Genomic DNA, 6,847 nt, shown 5'->3' on the forward strand with positions numbered 1-6,847 from the left:
ACAGTTAATTTGGATGTTCACTACCACGCCACTTAAGAAGTGGCTTCGTGTCCGAGCGAATTTTCCCCACGTAAAAAAGAAAAAAGAAAAAGAAAAAGAAAAAAAAGAAAAAGAGAAAGGATAAAAAAAGAAAAAGAAAAAAAATAATTAATTTGGATGTTCACTACCACGCCACTAATGAAGTGTCTTCGTGTCCGAGCGAATTTTCCCCACGTAAAAAAAAAAGAAAAAGAAAAAGGAAAAAAAAGAAAAAGAGAAAGGAAAAAAAAGAAAAAGAAAAAGGGAAAAAAAAGAAATGAGGGTAATGATGCAAATATTTTTTGTAGCCATTATATAGAATTTCGATGGTATAATTAATCAGTATCAACTTACCAGCCCCTGACGGGAAGAAAGTGACAAAAATAACCTGCAAGCAGATGAGCATTGCAAGTATTTTCGAGTACGAGTTCTTCATGGTTGTAAAAGATCAGGGGATGTTGTCGCTCTAGAATAGGGGAAAATCAGCTGTTTAAATAACTGTTGTGTGGGCACTGGAGTGCGTAGACCAGAAATATCTGCGACAAAAATCAGAATGCATTTGTTTTCACATGATTGGATCAATTTTGTGTAGGACTAAGCTGACTGAACCTAACACGGGATAATTGTCCAACTTACGACCTTAACAAGCCCGCTTGATTCCCTATAAGCGCTTGAAATTGATGCTTGTATTCTTTCGAGATTATCAAGCTTTGCCCCCCCCCCCTTAGATCGTGTTTTCTCAAACAGAAAATATTTTAAGCGTACTCGTTGGCAAAACAGTTCACGGATAGTTCGTCCTCTGCTTGTTATTTGTTACAATACCGTTAACAAATAAATTCATGAAACATAGTGGTATCGCATAAATTGAAAATAAAAGCTTTGCGTATACTTGGGAGTTGAACTTTGGCTATTATACGTGTGTTATATATATATAATACACAATTATATGTACATATATAGAAGATTGCTTAGAATTTGGAGCTTAATAACATATCTCAAAATCATTGACTTTAAAGAAGGTGAACCTTACTTACCAAATTTCCTTCCGCCAAATGATACATAAAAATTGAAAAAAATAATATACATAGTTTTGACTTTCTTCCGCATTATAATTTGAATCACTCGATTTATTCGACTAAAGATAATCAAGCAATAACCTTACTTTACACGTATTCTCATCACGTGAAATAGGTCACATCAGGGATTTTCAAAAGTCGATGGAATATTAATAGCGATTAATTATTTATGCATGTATTCTGCACGGTTAAAGCAATCACCTAGTGAATTATCGAGTTCCAGGAATATCAATTAGTCTTGGAAAAAAGTTTTCCATTATGTACTTTTGCCCACGGCGTCGTTCCAACAAATGAATCCGAGTTCTGAATCGCTTTCTCTCATATCACGAATTTGTAACGGTGTTTCTTCAAACTTTAAACGATTGTAATGAATGCCTTTGCGTACAAAGACTGATACCTGGTTTGACTAGAAGCTTCAGCTAATTAGTGCCCCAGTTAATTTGGATGTTCACTACCACGCCACTTATGAAGTGGCTTCGTGTCCGAGCGGATTTCCCCCACGTAAAAAAAAAAGAAAAAGAAAAAGGAAAAAAAAAGAAAAAGAAAAAGGAAAAAAAAATAGAAAAAGAGAAAGGAAAAAAAAGAAAAAGAAAAAAAACAGTTAATTTGGATGTTCACTACCACGCCACTTAAGAAGTGGCTTCGTGTCCGAGCGGATTTCCCCCACGTAAAAAAAACAAGAAAAAGAAAAGGAAAAAAAAAGAAAAAGAGATAGGAAAAGAAGAAAAAGAAAAAGGAAAAAAAATAGAAAAAGAGAAAGGAAAAAAAAGAAAAAGAAAAAAAACAGTTAATTTGGATGTTCACTACCACGCCACTTAAGAAGTGGCTTCGTGTCCGAGCGAATTTTCCCCACGTAAAAAAGAAAAAAGAAAAAGAAAAAGAAAAAAAAAGAAAAAGAGAAAGGATAAAAAAAGAAAAAGAAAAAAAATAATTAATTTGGATGTTCACTACCACGTCACTAATGAAGTGTCTTCGTGTCCGAGCGAATTTTCCCCACGTAAAAAAAAAAGAAAAAGAAAAAGGAAAAAAAAAGAAAAAGAGAAAGGAAAAAAAGAAAAAGAAAAAGGGAAAAAAAAGAAATGAGGGTAATGATGCAAATATTTTTTGTAGCCATTATATAGAATTTCGATGGTATAATTAATCAGTATCAACTTACCAGCCCCTGACGGGACGAAAGTGACGAAAATAATTTGCAAACAGATGAGGATTGCAAGTATTTTCGAGTCCTTCATGGTTGTAAAAAATCAGGTAATGTTGTCGCTGTAGAATATGGGAAAATCAGGCGTTTCAATATCAGTTGTGCGGGCACTGGAGTGCGTAGACCAGAAATATCTGCGACAAAAATCAGAATACATTTGTTTTCACATGATTGGATCAATTTTGTGTAGGACTAAGCTGACTGAACCTAACACGGGATAATTGTCCAACTTACGACCTTAACAAGCCCGCTTGATTCCCTATAAGCGCTTGAAATTGATGCTTGTATTCTTTCCAGATTAACAAGCTTTGCCCCCCCCCCCTTAGATCGTGTTTTCTCAAACAGAAAATATTTTAAGCGTACTCGTTGGCAAAACAGTTCACGGATAGTTCGTCCTCTGCTTGTTATTTGTTACAATACCGTTAACAAATAAATTCATGAAACATAGTGGTATCGCATAAATTGAAAATAAAAGCTTTGCGTATACTTGGGAGTTGAACTTTGGCTATTATACGTGTGTTATATATATATAATACACAATTATATGTACATATATAGAAGATTGCTTAGAATTTGGAGCTTAATAACATATCTCAAAATCATTGACATTAAAGAAGGTGAACCTCACTTACCAAATTTCCTTCCGCCAAATGATACATAAAAATTGAAAAAAATAATATACATAGTTTTGACTTTCTTCCGCATTATAATTTCAATCACTCGATTTATTCGGCTAAAGATAATCAAGCAATAACCTTACTTTACACGTATTCTCATCTCGTGAAATAGGTCACATCAGGGATTTTCAAAAGTCGATGGAATATTAATAGCGATTAATTATTTATGCATGTATTCTGCACGGTTAAAGCAATCACCTAGTGAATTATCGAGTTCCAGGAATATCAATTGGTCTTGGAAAAAAGTTTTCCATTATGTACTTTTGCCCACGGCGTCGTTCCAACAAATGAATCCGAGTTCTGAATCGCTTTCTCTCATATCACGAATTTGTAACGGTGTATCTTCAAACTTTAAACGATTGTAATGAATGCCTTTGCGTACAAAGACTGATACCTGGTTTGACTAGAAGCTTCAGTTAATTAGTGCCCCAGTTGATTTGGATGTTCACTACAACGCCACTCCCCCCCCCTCCCAAAAGTGGCTTGGTGTCCATGCGGATTTCCTCCACGTAAAAAAAAAGAAAAAGAGAAAGGAAAAAAAAGAAAAAGAAAAAAAAACAGTTAATTTGGATGTTCACTACAACGCCACTTAAGAAGTGGCTTCGTGTCCGAGCGAATTTTCCCCACGTAAAAAAAAAAAGAAAAAGAAAAAGGAAAGAAAAAGAAAAAGAGAAAGGATAAAAAAAGAAAAAGAAAATGGGAAAAAAAAGAAAAAGGAAAAAAAAGAAAAAGAGAAAGGAAAAAAAAGAAAAAGAAAAATAAAATGAAAAAAAAGTTAATTTGGATGTTATAAAATGTTATATAACCAAGAACTTATCTTCTACTTGGTAGTCGAATAAGAGAAGACCGAGCCATTGAATCGCTCAAATAGATTAGCTGATTCGCTTAACGTATTTTTACTTCCCATGACGTAAACAAGAGCAGAAAGTACACAAGTAATAATACAGAAATGTCGAATGTACAGAGGAATAGATTTCGTTAAATCATTAGCACGTAACATTTCCTTATAATTCTATTTGTGTATAGCAAAATAGCTTGTGTGCTTTCATGAATTATATTTGATATTTAGAAGCTTTCATGTAGGTAGATATATAACTCGTGTTAATTAGTAATTTAACAATACATCATGACAACATATCATTTTCGTTTCTTCGTTTATCTCGTTATGCGCGTAAACGAATGTGTAAATAAAGACATATAATCAACGATAACATGTAGTGGCAAGCATTATAATTATCGACAAAGGAGAATATTGGTGAAATGATTGTGGATGATTTCACTCGGTGTATCGGTAAATAAACTTTGATAGACATTGCCGATGAATTCGCTGTCGGTGAAATCGTGTCGATGAAATAATTGTCAGTGATTTAAAGATAACCCAATTTATTGATCTCTCCTTCATAGAGTTGTACGTCTCTCTATAAAACATATTCTACTTGGAAGGGCTGAAACATTTAGCTTAGTCGCACTAAACTGGACTGGACTGCAAGTAAGAAGATTGAAATGCAAAATTCACGTGTGAGCGCAACGGTTTAGATGGAAAGTTCGATAAGGCGATTATGTATATTAACCCGAAAAAAAGCTCATGGCTTTGCAACGCGTTACTCGCAACACGGAATTTCCCTCGCTGAAATAATCCTATTACAACGATACGATTTTCCTTAACTGATCTCGCAATGTAATTCTCCCTCTACAACTTTTTATTAGGTTTGAAACACGAGAGTTTCGAAGCTCTGCAAAGTCTCGCGAATCTAGAAGTCGAGTTTCAACGTATCTTCGCTTCTTATTTTATAGCTGTTAATAGTTATTATCTCTCTCTGCACGTACATCAAACGAGTACTTATGTAAATCCAAAGGAAACGGAAACAACCGAGAATAATTGAGGATAATTCGAATACGTACCGATTAGTAAAGTGTTTGGCAAAGAAAAAAAAAGGAAAATTGTATCGGAGAAATAGGGGAAAAACGGTGGCGTACATCAAGCAATCTTTATGGCTGTAATACATTTATTATTCATTTATGTTCATTTTCTATCGCGTAACAGACGTTGAAATAACTGGCAGAACGAGCATATAAATCTTGTATCGCTCGACATGACTTCTCCCGATGGAAAAATATTCACCAGCCTGGGATCGTGCATCGCTAATTACTCCGTTACTTTTACATTTGGAACGCGTTTCCATCCATACAAAAAAGCAAGAAGGCAAACCCTATCGCACAGTCATGAAGAGATGCAAAAGCAAGAAACCAACCAACGACATGCCGATCGACATGGTGGAAGCAGTCCTACAGAGGCTATTCACCATGGGACACGGACTCTCCCATTACGAGGGCCGCGAAGAGGCAGAGACCGAAGAAGAGGAAGACATCAGCTTCAGCGTCGTCATCGGCGAAGGCGATGTCGTCGATGCCGCCGGAAGAATGAACACCAAGAAGGCTGCAGGAGTCGATGGAAGACTCCTGGACTGCTGGAAGCAGGAGCTGGAAGCAAGCTGGAACCAGACTGCTGGAAGACGGTCAGAGTAATACTGCTAAGGAAGCCGGGAGAGGATCCCGGTCTCCCTAACGCGTACCGGCCGAAAAGCATACTCCCAGCCATGAGCAGGATCTGGGAAAAATGCTTTAACAAGATCATCGAGAGATGCATCGGAACGGACCCGTTCCATCGGAGGCAGTATGGGTTCAGAAAGAAGAATTAGCTTAGCGAATACCGATAAGAACAGGAAGAAGCTGAAACGGACACAGCGAACGGCCCTGTGCATACCGTACCGTCTCCCACGCTGCACTTTGCGTGTTGACCGGGAATCTCCCGATCTACATAAAGATAAAGATGCTCGGAGAGACTTACGAGAGGAACAAGATCCATAAGACCAGGATCGGCGCGGATGACGGCAACGAGCTGAAGGAGGAACTGGAGGCGCAAGGAAATTAATACCGAGTGCGCTGCTATTTACCAAAAAGAAGATGGACATCGATCATCACACCGTGCAGCTGTTAACCGGGCATGGGAGTGTGACGGCACTCGACAAGCCAAATACCACCACTCGACACTAAATACTGTCGGACGACGGCAGCGACATCTACAGCTCCCAGTGACAATTACAGCGGACCAGGCCCAACTACTACAACTATCACGCACGTCCAATAAATATATAACGCACACACGCTCACCTCTACAGGAGTTTTGGTTTCTATAGGAAGAGGATTGGCAAGAGCAGCGACAGCAACTGTCTCGACTGTGCACACCCTAACGACGATGCAGAGCACGCCCTCTTCACGTGCCCGAAGTGAACGGACAGAAGGATTGAGCTGGAGAACGCTCTTGGCGACGTGGACAATCTGATCGCCACGGTGACCGCCAAGAACGAGAGCTGGGATAAATTCAGGCAATTTCGCAAGACCGTCATGTCTCACAGGAGGGTGACAGCGAAGGCCTTGAAGGAGGTAAGGAGGAGAACGAGAGCAACAACAACTACGCGGAGCAGTGAAGGCAGAGATACAAGACAACAAAGAACCACAGAAGGAGATCAGCCCAGTATTCTGAACTAGCTGAGAAGATGACGAGAGCAATACTGAATATACAGTATACTGAATATACAGAATAACTGCCCGACGAAGAAGATACAACGGGGCATGAAAGGACAACCCTGATGACTGCCGACAGGTTTTACCGGGGTTGTCTGTCCTCAAAGCAAAGGAAAAAGGAGGAGGGGTTTTTAGTGGGTATGGCAACAACATCCGCCCGAGTCCCACATAACCCAGTGATGCGGATCACTGGGTATGCGTAACAGCATTTTCCCCTCCTCACGCAAAAAAAAAAAAAAAAAAAAAAAAAACTATACACTCTATCAATTTTAAGTTAATAATTTCGTTATTAT

At 38.3% G+C, this 6,847-nt stretch overlaps 2 long non-coding RNA genes across 2 annotated transcripts; one reads left to right on the forward strand and one right to left on the reverse strand.

The window, feature by feature from the left end:
- The first annotated feature begins 215 nt into the window (after positions 1 to 215).
- Positions 216 to 5,216, forward strand: LOC126913851 (uncharacterized). Its single transcript, XR_007709479.1, has 2 exons — positions 216 to 301; positions 3,745 to 5,216. It is a non-coding gene; the product is annotated as an uncharacterized LOC126913851 (long non-coding RNA).
- On the reverse strand, positions 1,373 to 3,430 carry LOC126913838 (uncharacterized). Its single transcript, XR_007709453.1, has 2 exons — positions 3,364 to 3,430; positions 1,373 to 1,491 (listed from the first exon to the last, which is right to left on the reverse strand). It is a non-coding gene; the product is annotated as an uncharacterized LOC126913838 (long non-coding RNA).
- Positions 5,217 to 6,847: the final 1,631 nt, after the last annotated feature.

This window comes from Bombus affinis, chromosome 2 (assembly GCF_024516045.1).
Source record: "Bombus affinis isolate iyBomAffi1 chromosome 2, iyBomAffi1.2, whole genome shotgun sequence".
Classification (NCBI taxonomy): domain Eukaryota; kingdom Metazoa; phylum Arthropoda; class Insecta; order Hymenoptera; family Apidae; genus Bombus; species Bombus affinis.